Genomic DNA, 15111 nt, shown 5'->3' on the forward strand with positions numbered 1-15111 from the left:
ACCTCGAAATATTCGTCTAAGAACCCAAAAACGTATAAATATTCCGGATCTTCTTAATGTTATGAGTCGATCTAGCACACTCCGTCCGTCCTGCCGTCTGTCAAAATCACGATACCGGTCGATCGCATAAAGCTAGCCGCTTGAAATTTTGAACATATACATCTTATTGATATAGGTCGTTAGGAATTGCAAATGGGCCACATGGGTTTAGATTTGGATAGAGCTTCCATATAAACCGATCTTCCGATTTGACATTTTTAGCTCTAAGAAGCCGCTATTGTTATCCAATTGGGCGGACATTTTGCACTTCCAACAACTGTGGCAAGTATTGTTGATATCGGTCTATAACCTGATATAGGTTAGATTAGATTGAAAAGAGGGTGCAGATATTAATCTGCCCCATGCCACAATAGACATACACCTAAACCAGTAAGCGGCTTGTTGTGCGTTCTAAAAACTAAAAAGTAAACTCGAAAAAGAATATTTTAATCTAGGAATTCCGTGCTACTTACAAAATCTTTAAATGTGCTCCATACCACTCCCCTTAGTTGGTTCATGTCTGGTATCGTTTCCCCACCTAAGTACCGCTGTCCGTTAGCAGCGAAAGCCAGGCAATGACATAGGAAATGCTCCAAAGTCTCATCATCTCCATATGCCCTATCATTTGCCACACCGATTTCGCATAAGAGCGCTCGTAGTCCTATGTGTCCCGTTATATAACCTGTTATAGCTCCCACATAAACCGATCTCTTTATTTCACGTCTGGACCCCCTGGAAGCCACAAGTTTTGTCCGATCTGGCTAAAATTTTGCACGTGATATTCTGTTACGACTTCCAAGACGTCGTCCGTCTATTTGTCCGTCCGTCGTATGTCCGCCTGCCCATTGAAATCACACTGCAGTCTTTAAAAATAGAGATATTGAGCTGAACCTTTGCAGATGGGCTATATCAGACTATATCTTGACTTAGGCCCCATATAGACCGATTTGCCGATCTAAGTTCTTATTCCCATTAATGCCACATGTATTATCCGATGTCGCTGAAATTTGGGACAGTGAGCTGTAGTAGGACCCTCAACATTGTTGTTCAATACGGCCCAGATCCGTCAAGATTTGAATATTGCTGCCATATATGCCGATCTCTCGATGTAAGGCCTTGGGCCCATTAAGGGATATTTATTGCCCGATTTCGCTGAAATTTGGGACAGTGAGTTGTGGTATGGCACTCGACGTCATTGTTTAATTTGAGCCAGATCGGTTCAGATTTGGATATATCAGCCATATATACCGATCTGTCGATTTAAGGTCTTGGGCTCATAAAAGGCTCATTTATTGTATGATTTCGCTGAAATTTGGGACAGTAAGTTGTATTAGGCCCTCGACATCCAAGTTCAATATAGCCAAAATCGATATAGTTTTGGATTTAGATGCCATATATACCGATTTCCTGATTTAAGGTGTTAGGCCCATAAAAGGTAAATTAATTAAACAATTTGGCTGAAATTTAGAACAATGATATGTGTTAGGCCCTTCAAGATTCCTACTGAGTATATTTATAAATAGCTGTCATATATACTGATCTCCCCATTTAAGATCTTGGGACCATAAAACCACGTTTATTACTCGATTTCGTTAAAATTTTGCACAGTGGCTTATCTTGGGCTGTTCGACTTTCGTGTTCAATATGGCCCCGATCGGCCTATATTTAGATTTAGATGCAATATAGACTGATCTCCCGATTTAAGCCCTTGGACCTATAAAATGCCCATTTTTTGTCCGATTTCGTTAAAATTGGCACAGTGAGCCCATTTAAGCTTTTTGACATTACTGCCTCATATGGTTCCAATTTTGCAAGAGGTGTTTTGTTGTAGCTTCCAACAGCTGTTCTAAGTATAGTTCAAATCGGTACATAACCTGATATGATAACGGCTTCTCCTATGACCTTCACTATGAATCGATTTATAACCTGATACAGCTCCCGTTATTACTTCTTGATCCCCTATAGGGCACAATTCTTATCCGATTTGGATGAAATTTGGCACAATGACTTTTAGTATGGTTTTCAATTTATTTAAGATCCGAATCGGACTATAACTTAATATGACAATAGCATTAAAATTTTTATCGATTATTCTCTGATTGCCTAAAATGAGATACCGGGCAGAGAACTCGAAAAATGAGATATATGGTGGAAGGTATATAAGATTCGGCCCGGCCGAACTTAACATGTTCGGCTAAGGCCGAAAGATGGGTGTATATTCATTTTGTCATCCCGTTTGCCACACATCGAAATATCCATTTCCGACCCTTTAAAGTATATATATTCTTGATCAGCAGATCTAAATCTAAGACGATCTTTGCACAGGTTCTTTTTTTGTCCATAAGCAGGTTAAGTTCGAAGATGGGCTATAACGGACTATATCTTAATATAGTCCCCATATAGACCGATCTGCCGATTTAGGGTCTTAGGCCCATAAAAGCCACATTTATTAACCGATTTTGCTGAAATTTGGGACAGTGAGTTGTGTTAGACCACTCGACATCCGTTATCAACTTGGTTCAGATCGGTCTAGATTTGGATATAGCTGCCATGTAGACCGATCTCTCGATTTAAGGTTTTGGGGCCATAAAAGGCGCATTTATTGTCCGATTTCGCTGAAATTTGGGACAGTGCTTGGTTAGACTCCTCGATATTTTTCTGCAACTTGGCCCTAATCGGGGCGGATTTTTATATAGCTCCCATGTAGACCGATCTCTCGATTTAAAGTCTTGGCCCCATAAAAGACGCATTTATAATCCGATTATTTAATCGATTTATTAATCCGATAATTTGGCAAAGTGACTTATGTTGGGCTTTTCGACATCTGTGTCGTATATGGTTTAGATCAGATCGGTTTAATTTTAGATATAGCAACAAAAAAGACCAATATTTTGTTATACACAATTGAACAATGACTTATTAGCATTTGGTCCAAATCGGAACATATTTCGATATAACTGCTATGGAACATAAGGTATGCAATTTTAATCGGATTTTGTTGAAAGGTGGTTTACATATATACCCGAGGTGGTGGGTATCCAAAGTACGACCTGGCCGAATTTAATGCCTTTTTTCTTGTTATACCCACCACCGAAGGATGGGGGTATATTCATTTTGTCATTCCGTTTGCAACACATCGAAATATCCATTTCCGACCCTATAAACTATATATATTCTTGATCAGCGTGAAAATCTAAGACGATCTAGACATGTCCGTCCGTCTGTCCGTCTGTCTGTTGAAATCACGCTAAAGTCTTTAAAAATTGAGATATTGAGCTGAAATTTTGCACAGATTCTTTTTTTTGTCCATAAGCAGGTTAAGTTCGAAGATGGGCTATATCGGACTATATCTTGATATAGCCCCCATATAGACCGATCCGCCGATTTAGGGTCTTAAGCCCATAAAAGCCACATTTATTATCCGATTTTGCTGAAATTTGCGACAGTGAGTTGCGTTGGGCCTTTCGACATCCTTCGTCAATTTGGCTTAGATCGGTCCAAATTTGGATATAGCTGCCATATAGACCGATCCTCAGATTTAGGGTCTTAGGCCCATAAAAGCCACATTTTATATCCGATTTGGATGAAATTTGGCACAGTGAGTTGCGTTAGGCCCTTCAACATTCTTCGTCAATTTGGCTCAGATCAGTCCAGATTTGGATATAGCTGCCATATAGACCGATCCTCCGATTTATGGTCTTACGCCCACAAAAGCCACATTTATTATCCGATTTTGCTGAAATTTGGGACAGTGAGTTGCGTTGAGCCCTTCGACTACCCTCGTCAATTTGGCCCAGATCGGTCTAAATTTGGATATAGCTGCCATATAGACCGATCCTCCGATTTATGGTCTTACGCCCATAAAAGTCACATTTATTATCCGATTTTGCTGAAATTTGGGACAGTGAGTTGCGTTGAGCCCTTCGACATCCTTCGTCAATTTGGTCCAGATCGGCCCAGATTTGAATATAGCTGCCATATAGACTGATACTCCGATTTATGGTCTTAGGCCCATAAAAGCCACATTTATTATCCGATTTTGCTGAAATTTGGGACAGTGAGTTGCGTTGAGCCCTTCGACTACCCTCGTCGATTTCTTTCTTCTATTGGCCCTGATCGGTTCAGATTTGGATATAGCTGCCATATAGACCGATCTCTCGATTTAAAATTTTGGGCTAATAAAAAGCGCATTTATTGTCCGATGTCGCCGAAATTTGGGACAATGACTTGTGTTGGGCCCTTCGATATTTGTCTTCAATTTGGCTCAGATCGGTCCAGATTTGGATATAGCTGCCATATAGACCGATCTCTCGGTTGAACAATGACTTGTACTTATAAGCATTTGGTCTAAATCGGATGATATCTATAGAGCTGCTATGGGGCTTAAGGTATGCATTTTTCACTGGATTTTGACGAAATGTGGTTCACATATATACCCGAGGTGGTGGGTATCCAAAGTTCGGCCCGGCCGAACTTAACGCCTTCTTACTTGTTTTTTTTTTTTTATAGATTTTTCTATATTTTGTTTAAGGTTTTTTGTTATCTTCTATTTAGAGCCCTCGTCCTAATGTCGATTAGTGGGGACCTGATAATCATACCTCTCATATTCATTCACATTCTAAAATATCGAAATATTTTACGACAATGGTTTGTCATAAATTAACGACGGTGCAATAAAAACTTAAAAGATATTAAAACTGGTTCCAAAAATCCACATGTTAAAGTTAAAAAAAAGGTGTTTTTTGGTGTTTCTTTGTGGATTTGGTTTTTGATTTTTTCAAATTTAAAATACAAATTAGTGTGTAATTATTTCATTTATATTCACCCGAAAAATATCTGTGTTAATTGAGAAGCTATTTGGTGGCAATGGTGATGATGATGGTGATAAAGTTGAAGATGATGAGACTGCAGGTTTGGCTACGATTTGAAGATTTGGTATTTCGCTTTTATTAAAAATAATAATCCAATTAACTTCAAAGATATTTTCTGGAGATGAGATGAAACGTACAGAAAAAAAAACAATTCACATATGACACTAAACACTTTTGGCTGGATTTCAGTGTGTGTGATGTTGAACAATCTCCCAACAATCACTGGACGGACACAATAGAAATTTCACTTGAAAAGTAAACAATTATAAATACAACTATTGGAAATTTATTGAATGGTGATGATGACGACTGCGATGCCGGACAATGATGACGATTAGAAATCAAAAGGAGGAAAAGCAATGCATCGCACTATGGTTTTCTATTTTTTTTTTTCTTCTATGGCATTTTTCATTTCACTGAGATACTCTGGAAATAGAAACACATTCACACACACACACTTGCACATACCAGTTAGACAGGGGAGAGACAGCAAAGATTTTCTTCAAATGAATTTTTTTTCCTTAAAATATCTATTGTTAACAATTAATTCAAAAGAAATTTTTATAAACAATTCTTTTTCCAATACTTTCTTTGTAACGCTTTATAAATTATTTTTAATTTTTTTTATTTTTCAAATTTTTTGTTGTTCTTTAAACAATTCCCGCTTCTTTTTTATTTCAGGTTCTCTCACAAACAGTAGAAATCGAAAGTTAGAAATTCTTTCACAGAACAAGAAACAATTTTCTCAGCCACATACAAGAAGAATCAAACATGTATGAGACTCCGTTTGCCATGCGTTTCTTTGTGGACCGGCTTTATCTATCTCGGGCCTAAACTCCGTTTTACGTTATTGACGTTAAGAGGTTTTGTCGTACACTAAACTTTAAAATTATGGCCAAACAAAAATCTGGTACGGCTATAACGATGTTGACGGCTGCGACGTGCTTTGGATATTTTTCGTTTTGGCGGGTATGGTGGCTGGCTGGCTGGCATACCACCAACCAACCAACTTGAGCTTCGGTGGTGCTGATCGTAACAACAATATGAGCAACGTAAAGAGCAACCGGCAACAGCAGCAGCAGCAGTAGTAGGAGCAACATAAACAGCAACAGAAATATGCAACTGTTATCGTGGCTGAAGTCAGTCATTCAGTCTCTGGCCTATGTTGTCTGTTATGGTAGCACACAGCTTCGATTGTTTAGCGAGACAAGTTGAAATAGTTAAAAGATGTGCTGCAGCGAATGGTAGATACCCTGCTTGGAATCTAAGACGAAAATTTCTAAAAATAAAATGAAAAATAAATTTGACCAAAATCTGTTGCAATCAAAAAATCTGACCAAACAAATTTGTGATGATGATTGTGGCGCAAAAGTCAAAAAAGTAGATAACAAGTAAAAGCGTGCTGAGTTTGGCCGGGCCGAATCTTATTGGGTTGCCCAAAAAGTAAGTGCGGATTTTTTAAAAGAAAGTAAATGCATTTTTAATAAAACTTAGAATGAACTTTAATCAAATATACTTTTTTTACACTTTTCTTCTAAAGCAAGCTAAAAGTAACAGCTGATAACTGACAGAAGAAAGAATGCAATTACAGAGTCAGAAGCTGTGAAAAAATTTGTCAACGCCGACTATATGAAAAATCCGCAATTACTTTTTGGGCAACCATATATACCCTCCACCATAGATCGCATTTGTCGAGTCCTTTTCCCGATATCACTTTTTAGGCAAACAAAGGATAAAAGAAGAGAATTGCTACAACATTGGAGCTATATCAAGTTATGGGCCGATTCGGACCATAACTGAATTAAATGTTGGAGACCATAGTAAAAGTAATTGCGTGAGATTTCAAACAATATGAGTAAGAATTGCGCCCTTTAGGGGCCCAAGAAATGAAATAGAGAGATCGGTTTATATGGGAGCTGTGTCAGACTATAGACCGATTCGGACCATATTTCACATGTATGTTGAATGTCATGGGAGAAGCCGTTGAATTTCAGCCAAATCGGATAACAATTGCGCCCTCTAGAGGCTCAAAAAGTCAAGAACCCAGATCGGTTTATATGACAGCAATATCAGGTTATGGATCGATTTGAACCATATTTGACAAAGTTGTTACAAGTCATAACAAAACACGTCGTGCAAAATTTCATTCCAATCGGATAACAATTGCGCCCTCTAGAGGCTCAAAAAGTCAAGATCCCAGATCGGTTTATATGGCAACTATATCAGGTTATGGATCGATTTGAACCATATTTGACAAGTTAGAAGTCATAACAAAACACGTCATTCGAAAATTCAGCCAAATCGGGTTAGAATTGCGCCATCTAGTGGCTCACGAAGTCAAGATTCCAAATCGGTTTATATGGCAGCTATATCAGGTTATGGATCGATTTGAACCATATTTGACAAAGTTGTTACAAGTCATAACAAAACACGTCATACGAAAATGCAGCCAAATCGGATTAGAATTGCGCCCTCTAGTGGCTCAAGAAGTCAAGATTCAAGGGCGGTTTATATGGGCTGTATCAGATTATGGAGCGATTTAAACAATACTTAGCACAGTTGTTGGAAGACATAACTTAACCCGTCGTGCAAAATTTTAGACAAATCGGATAGGAATTGCGCCGTCTAGACGCTCAAGAAATCAAGAACCCAGATAGGTTTATATGGCAGCTATATCAGGTTATGGACCGATTGGAACCATACTACATAGCACAGTTATTGAAAGTCATAAGAAAACACCAATATCGCATAAGAATTGTGCCCTCTAGTGGCTCAAGAAGTCAAGATCCAAGATCGTTTTATATGGCAGCTATATCAAAACATGGACCGATATAGCCCATTTACAGTCCCAACTGACCTACACTAATAAGAAGTGTGCAAAATTTCAAGCGGCTGGCTTTATTAATTCGAAAGTAAGCGGACGGACGGACAGACGGACGGACAGACAGACAGACGGACAGACGGACGGAAAGACGAATTAAAATGTCATGACGATCAAGAATATATATTCTTTATGGGGTCTTAGACGAATATTTCGAGGAGTTACAAACAGAATGACGAAATTTATATACTCCCATCCTATGGTGGAAGGTATAAAAACATGTAAAAAGGCGTTAAGTTCGGCCGGGCCGAACTTTGGATACCCACCACCTCGGGTGTACATATACACCCGAGGTGGTGGGTATCCAAACCACCACCTCGGGTGTACAAACCACCACCACCTTTCGTCATGATCCGTTGAAAAATGCAGAATTTGTGCCCCCATAGCAGCTTTATCGAAATATGGTCCGATTTGGACACGGACATTGAGTGGTCTATAAAGTACGAGTCATTGTTCAATTTTGTAGAACCAAATATTGGTCTTTTAGGTAGCCATATCCAAATATTGACCGATCTGAACCATGCACAACATGGATGTCGAAAAGCCTAACATAAGTCACTGTGTCAAATTTCTGCGAAATCGGATTACAAATATGCGTTTTATGGAGCCAAGACTTTAAATCGAGAGATCGGTTTATATGGCAGCTATATATAAATCTGAACCGATCTAGGCCAAATTGAAGAGGGCTGATGAAGGGCCTAACACAACTCACTGTACTAAATTTCGGCGAAATCGGACAATAAATGTGGCTTTTATGGGCCTAAGACTCTAAATCGGAGGATCGGTCTATATGGCAGCTATATCCAAATCTGGACCGATCTGAGCTAATTTGCAGAATGTTGTTGAAGAACCTAACGTTCCTCACTGTCCCAAATTTCGGCGAAATCGGACAATAAATGCGCCTTTTATTGGCCCAAGACCTTAAATCGAGAGATCGGTCTATATGGCAGCTATATCCAAATTTGGACCGATCTAGGCCAAATTGTTGAAGGTTGTCGACTGGCCTAACTCAACTCACTGTCCCAAATTTCAGCAAAATCGGATAATAAACGTGGCTTTTCTGGGCCTAAGACCCTAAATCGGCGGATCGGTCTATATGGGGCTATATCAAGATATAGTCCGATATAACCCATCTTCAAACTTAACCTGCTTATGGACAAAAAAAAAAAAAAAAATCTGAGTAAAGTTTCAGCTCAATATCTCTATTTTTAAAAACTGTAGCGTGATTTCAACAGTCAGACGGACGGACATGTCTAGATCGTCTAAGATTTTTACGCTGATCAAGAGTAAATATACTTTATAGGGTCGGAAATGGATATTTCGATGTGTTGCAAACGGAATGACAAAATTAATATACCCCCATCCTTCGGCGGCGGGTATAAAAACGCCGGATCTCGGAGAAGGGTGTCCCGATTTAAGCTACATTATGTATGCTTACTTATGATACCACAAAAACTCGAAATTGGTATAAAATTTTGGGGTCAAATAACCTGGGGGGATGCCCCATCTCAAAACCCACCCGAACGGACATGTTTACCGATTGGGACAATATGGGTATCAAATGAAAGGTATTTAAGAGAAGAGTACAAATTTGGTATAAAAATTTTATTCTAAGTGTTCGGGGAGGTTCCCCGCCCTCAAAAAAACTCCCCATGCGGACACCTTCACCGCTTTGGGCAATATGGGTATCAAATGAAAGGTATTTAAAGTAGAGTGCAAATCTGACCTACAAATTTATTCCTCTGAGACGCCTCCCCACCCCCAAAACCCCCCGGCAGAGCATATTTACCAATTGGGACCATATGGAAATCAAATGGAAGGTAGTAAAGTAGAGTAAAAATCTGATATAAATATTTATTCCTTGGTGTCTGAGACGCCTCCCTGCCCCCTAAAAGACCGCAACAAGACATATTTACCGATTGGGAAAATATGGCAATCAAATGAAAGGTTTTTAGAAGATTAGTACACAAGTGATTTAAAAAATTTGGTCCAAGGTGTCTACGGGCCCTCCCCAACCTTAAAAATCTCAAAAAACGGGCATAAATGTCCAACGTCACAAAATGGGTATAAAATGGAAGTTATTTGAGAGTTGATTACGAATTTGGTATACACATTTGGCAGATTCTGGGATCTACCGACGTAATACCCTTCAATAGGACTTGTAGTTCGTTTGGGAAAATATAGCAGTTAAAAGAAAGGTCTATGATAGTAGAGTTCGAATATAAACAACACCAAACTGTCATATAGGACAAATTGTATACAAATGACGCGTCAAAGGGTAATCCCCTTCCCCCTATCCTACTCAAAACAAAAAGGTATTAAAAATAATACATGAAGGCCGATGAGGATCAAATAGGCCAAAAGGTCTTTGGTGGTAGAGTACACTTCTTGCCCTCAAAAAGGAATAGACAAAGGAGGGACCTGCGGATCTTTAAAAATGTGCTATCCTAAATGGTAGCTTTGAAATATGATATTGAAAGTAGTTAACTATTAGAAAAAAACAAGTAAGAGCGTGCTAAGTTCGGCCGGGCCGAATCTTATATACCCTCCACCATTAATCGCATTTGTCGAGTTCTATGCGCGGTATCTCTTATTAGACAAACATAGAATATTGAATAAGAACTGTTATCCTATTGGAGCTATATCAAGTTATAGTCCGATTCGGACCATAAATGAATGCTGATTGACATTGTAGAAGTCATTGTGTAATATTTCAGTTCATTCGGATAAGAATTGCGCCTTGTAGGGGCTCAAGAAGCAAAATCGGGAGATAGGTTTATATAAGAGCTATATCAAGCTATTGATCGATTCAGACCATACTAGACACGTATGTTGAAGGTCATGGGAGAAACCTTTGTACAAAATTTCTTCCACATCGGATGAGAATTGCGCCCTCTAGAGGCTCAAGAAGTCAATATCCTAGATCGGTTTATATGGCAGCTATATCAGGTTCTATATCGATTTATGCCATACTTAGCACAGTTATTGGAAGTCATAACAAAACACCTCATGCTAAATTTCAGCCAAATCGGATGAGAATTGCGCGCTCAATTGGCTCAAGAAGTCAAGATCCAAGATCGGTTTATATGACAGCTATACCAGATTATGAACCGATTGAAATCACACTTAGCACAGTTGTTGAAAGTAATGCCAAAACACTACGTGCAAAATTTCAGTTAAATCGGACGATAATTGCGCCCTCTAGAGGCTCAAGAAATCAAGACCCCAGATTGGTTTATATGACAGCTATACCAGATTATGAACCGATTTGAACCATTCTTGGCACAATTGTTGGATATCATAACGAAATACGTCGTGCAAAATTTCATTCCTGTCGGATAAGATTTGCGCCTTCTAGAGGTTCAAGAAGTCAAGATTCCAGATCGGTTTATATGGCAGCTATATCAGGTTATGAACCGATTTTAACCATACTTAGCGCAATTGTTGGATATCATACCAAAATACGTCGTGCAAAATTTTATTCAAATCGGATAAGAACTGCGCACTCTAGAGGCTCAAGAAGTCAAGACCCAAAATCGGTTTATATGGCAGCTATATTAGGTTATGAACAAATTTGAACCATACTTGGCACAATTGTTGGATATCATAACAAAATACGTCATGCAAAATTTCATCCCAATCGGATAAGAATTGCGCACTCTAGAGGCTCAAGAAGTCAAGACCCAAGATCGGTTTATATGGCAGCTATATCAAAACATGGACCGATATGGCCCATTTACAATACCAACCGACCTACACTAATAAGAAGTATTTGTGCAAAATTTCAAGCGGCTAGCTTTACTCCTTCGGAAGTTAGCGTGCTTTCGACAGACAGACGGACGGACGGACAGACGGACGGTCATGGCTAGATCGACATAAAATTTCCCGACGATCAAGAATATATATACTTTATGGGGTCTCAGATGAATATTTCGAGTAGTTACAATCAGAATGACGAAATTAGTATACCCCCCATCCTATGGTGGAGGGTATAAAAATATTTGTGTGGATCTGAACGGGACCCTTAGCCCTGAATGTTTTGAACACCAGCTTAAAAATGCTTTAAGAAAGTTCCATTTTATGGTGTAGCGAAGCGCACCATAGTAGAAATATTCCCCTCTGTTATTCTAACTCATCTCTGTTATTTACCTTCCTTGCTATACCCTACGATTGCCAACAGTGTAGTGAACAACGTAATCCAGCTTCCAAAGCCCAAACTAAAAACATACCAATCGACAACATTGTAATGCCAACCTGTTCGACACATTGAAAAAAAAAGAAAACAGAAAACAAATGAAGAGAAGCACAAACGAAAAATGCCGACCACTACGAGCACATGAAAACAACAGTAAAGCACACATTTGCTTGCACTCGCCACCACAAATAGCGGTTTCGATTTTCTTTACACTCTCGGCGGTACTCATTTCGTTGATTTCTACGTTTGTCGCTGTATGCTTGCACCAGCTTAACAGTTTTGTTGTTGTTTGCGACAACAACATTCATTCATATTGGCTGCTGTTGCTTGTGATGGTGGTGCTGTTGGTACTGCTGCTGTACATGGAAGTTTTGTTTATGCCCTGTTTGATGTTTATCGTTAAAAAAAACTTCAACAGCTTTTTAAATGTCTGCTAACATAAGCACATTATTCTTATGTTCCTCTTTTTTTTCTTTTGCTTAAGTTCAGTACGGCAAGTACCACTGTCAGTCAGCACTTACTCTGTCACTAAACTTTACAAAAGGGTAGGTTAGGACCATTGAATTTCACAGAAATTATTTATAATGGCTCTTGATGTTTGGTGACAAGTATTTTAAGGGAATTTGACTTTGTATGTTGTTTTGCAGGAGGGAGAAACAAAACAAAAGACTTAAGAAACGAACTTTAACAAGAAGGGAGAAAATTATGACAAGACATTTATGCAAAGGCTTTTTGAGCTCAAAAAATTTAAAAAAAAGGATTGAACTTTAAAATTAATAAAATGAAAATATTTTTGTGCATAAGTAGTCCAATCTCCCAATTAAATTTTTTTAGCTAATAAGAGGCGAATTTTTACCTGCTTTTAGTTAGTTTTAAAGAAATCATTCCATCACAAAAGTCGTCATCTAAGTTGGGCCATTTATGGTTGCATAAAAACCGATCTTCGAATTAAATTTCTTCTTGTAAGCAATCATAAATCTTTTGATAGCCCAACATATGAAATCTCTACATTTTCAAAAACATGTCATTGTTTACTGATACTAGATTACAATAATAAATGTGCTGCCATATACAATTTATTGCTGCAATTTCCAGTTTTGTTTTGTACACTTTGCTGCAACGAATCGTGACCTGGCCAATTATGACAAGGCGGGTGTACACACTTAACACCTCAACACAGTCTTACGTATGTGCCATATACTAAAGAGGAATGTAGAAGGTTGTGGATTGGAATTTATTTGAAATAACAAAATAATTATAGACAGAAAAAGATGAGGGAAAAAATGCAAAACAAAAATATATTTTAAACCTTAAAGAGTAGCTTGGTATGCACCGGATAGTGGAAGAACAAAGGATAAAAAATTTCAAAAACTCTGAATAAGACGCCAAACAAGTAAAGGCGTGCTGAGTTCGGCCGGGCCGAATCTGGTATACCCACTAAAAATGTTCCCGTATTAACTGAGTTTGTGTTTGAATTATTTTGGTCTCAAGAAGCCATATGGGGATATTGGTACTTAGGTGGGCCTATTGACCATTTCGCAGAAAACTGGGCACTGAGGTTGTAAGTCATAAGGTAGGGTTTGGCGCCAAATTTCAGCCAAATCAGGTGAAAGTTTAGGATTCTAAGGGCTAAAGAAGTCATATACGGATGGATTTATATGGGGGATATATTTGTGTATAAACCGATTCGTAACATAATTGGCATGGATGTTGGAAGGAAGAACTCAAGTCTTTATTCCAAATTTCAGCTAAATTGGATAAAAATTGATGCTTCTAAGGGCTCAAGAGGTCAAATCCGGGGATCGGTTGAGGGTTGTATCTGTCTATAGACTGATTCGGATCATACTTGGCACGTATGTTGGATAACTCGAGTTTTCATTCCAAATTTCAGCTAAATCGGATGAAAAATTGAGATTTCTAAGGGCTCAAGAAGTCAAATCCGGCGATCGGTTTATATGGGGGCTATATCTAAATCTGAACTTATATGGCCCTTTTGCAATCCCCAATGACCTACATCAATAGTAGGTATCTGTGCAAAATTTCAAGCAGCTAGCATTACGCCTTCGACCTCTATCGTGACTTCGACAGACAGTCGGCCTCTAGCTTTACTCCTTCGGAAGTTAGTGTGCTTTCGATAGACAGACGGACGGACGGACGGACAGACGGACGGACGGACATGGCTAGATCGACATAAAATGTCGCGACGATCAATAATATATATACTTTATGGGGTCTCAGACGAATATTTCGAGTAGTTACAAACAAAATGACGAAATTAGTATACCCCCCATCCTATGGTGGAGGGTATAATATTGGGTTGCCCAAAAAGTAATTGCGGATTTTTTAAAAGAAAGTAAATGCATTTTTAATAAAACTTAGAATGAACTTTAATCAAATATACTTTTTTTACACTTTTTTTCTAAAGCAAGCTAAAAGTAACAGCTGATAACTGACAGAAGAAAGAATGCAATTACAGAGTCACAAGCTGTGAAAAAATTTGTCAACGCCGACTATATGAAAAATTTGCCATTGACATCCAAATTGGATATCAAATTCGATTTCTAAACTCATACACCTTTCATTTAAACCCCTTATTGCAAAAGTCAGCAGTATGTCCGGTTCGGGGTTCGGGGCCCTAAAAACTATCAATATCGAGCTCCACTCTCTTTAAGACCCAAATTGTCATGGTGAGCAAATAAGTCCTATTTGGGTGTTGATGTGGGGGTGGGACGGTTCCCTAGACAGTTGGTCCCGAATGTTGATGCCAGATTCGTGGTCTACTCTCATATACCTTTCATTTGAGCCCTAGATTTCTATAGTCTTCAAACATGACCGATTTGGGGGATGGGGCGGATACTCAGTGACTTGGCCCTGAAAATATCACATTCGGGTTCTACACTAAAATACCACTTGTTTGAGCCCCGTATGACCGGTTTGGGGGTTGTTTTGGTTGATGGAACGGCTACTCAGTGACAAATGCCACTTATTTGAGCCCCGTATTGCAATTGTCAGCAAATAGGTCCTATATGGGTGGTGTAACGGGAGTGGGCTTGCCTCATAGACACTTTTTCCGAAAATTGATTTCAGATTCGTGCTTTACTCCCAAAGCTCTTTCATTTAAGACC

General features: G+C 38.8%; 1 protein-coding gene across 2 annotated transcripts in view; it reads right to left on the bottom strand.

Moving 5' to 3' along the window:
- LOC106090293 (uncharacterized) overlaps nt 1-5456 on the bottom strand; it is a 139328-nt gene extending 133872 nt beyond the window's left edge. Inside the window, exon 1 of one of the 2 annotated variants that reach the window (XM_059368321.1) lies at nt 5379-5456. The gene's annotated coding sequence lies outside the window, so the exon portion shown is untranslated. Of the gene's footprint in view, nt 1-4864 lie in introns of both variants that reach the window. The other variant, XM_059368322.1, reaches the window with a different exon arrangement.
- Between the last annotated feature and the right edge of the window lie 9655 nt (nt 5457-15111).

This window comes from Stomoxys calcitrans, chromosome 4 (genome assembly GCF_963082655.1).
Source record: "Stomoxys calcitrans chromosome 4, idStoCalc2.1, whole genome shotgun sequence".
NCBI lineage: Eukaryota > Metazoa > Arthropoda > Insecta > Diptera > Muscidae > Stomoxys > Stomoxys calcitrans.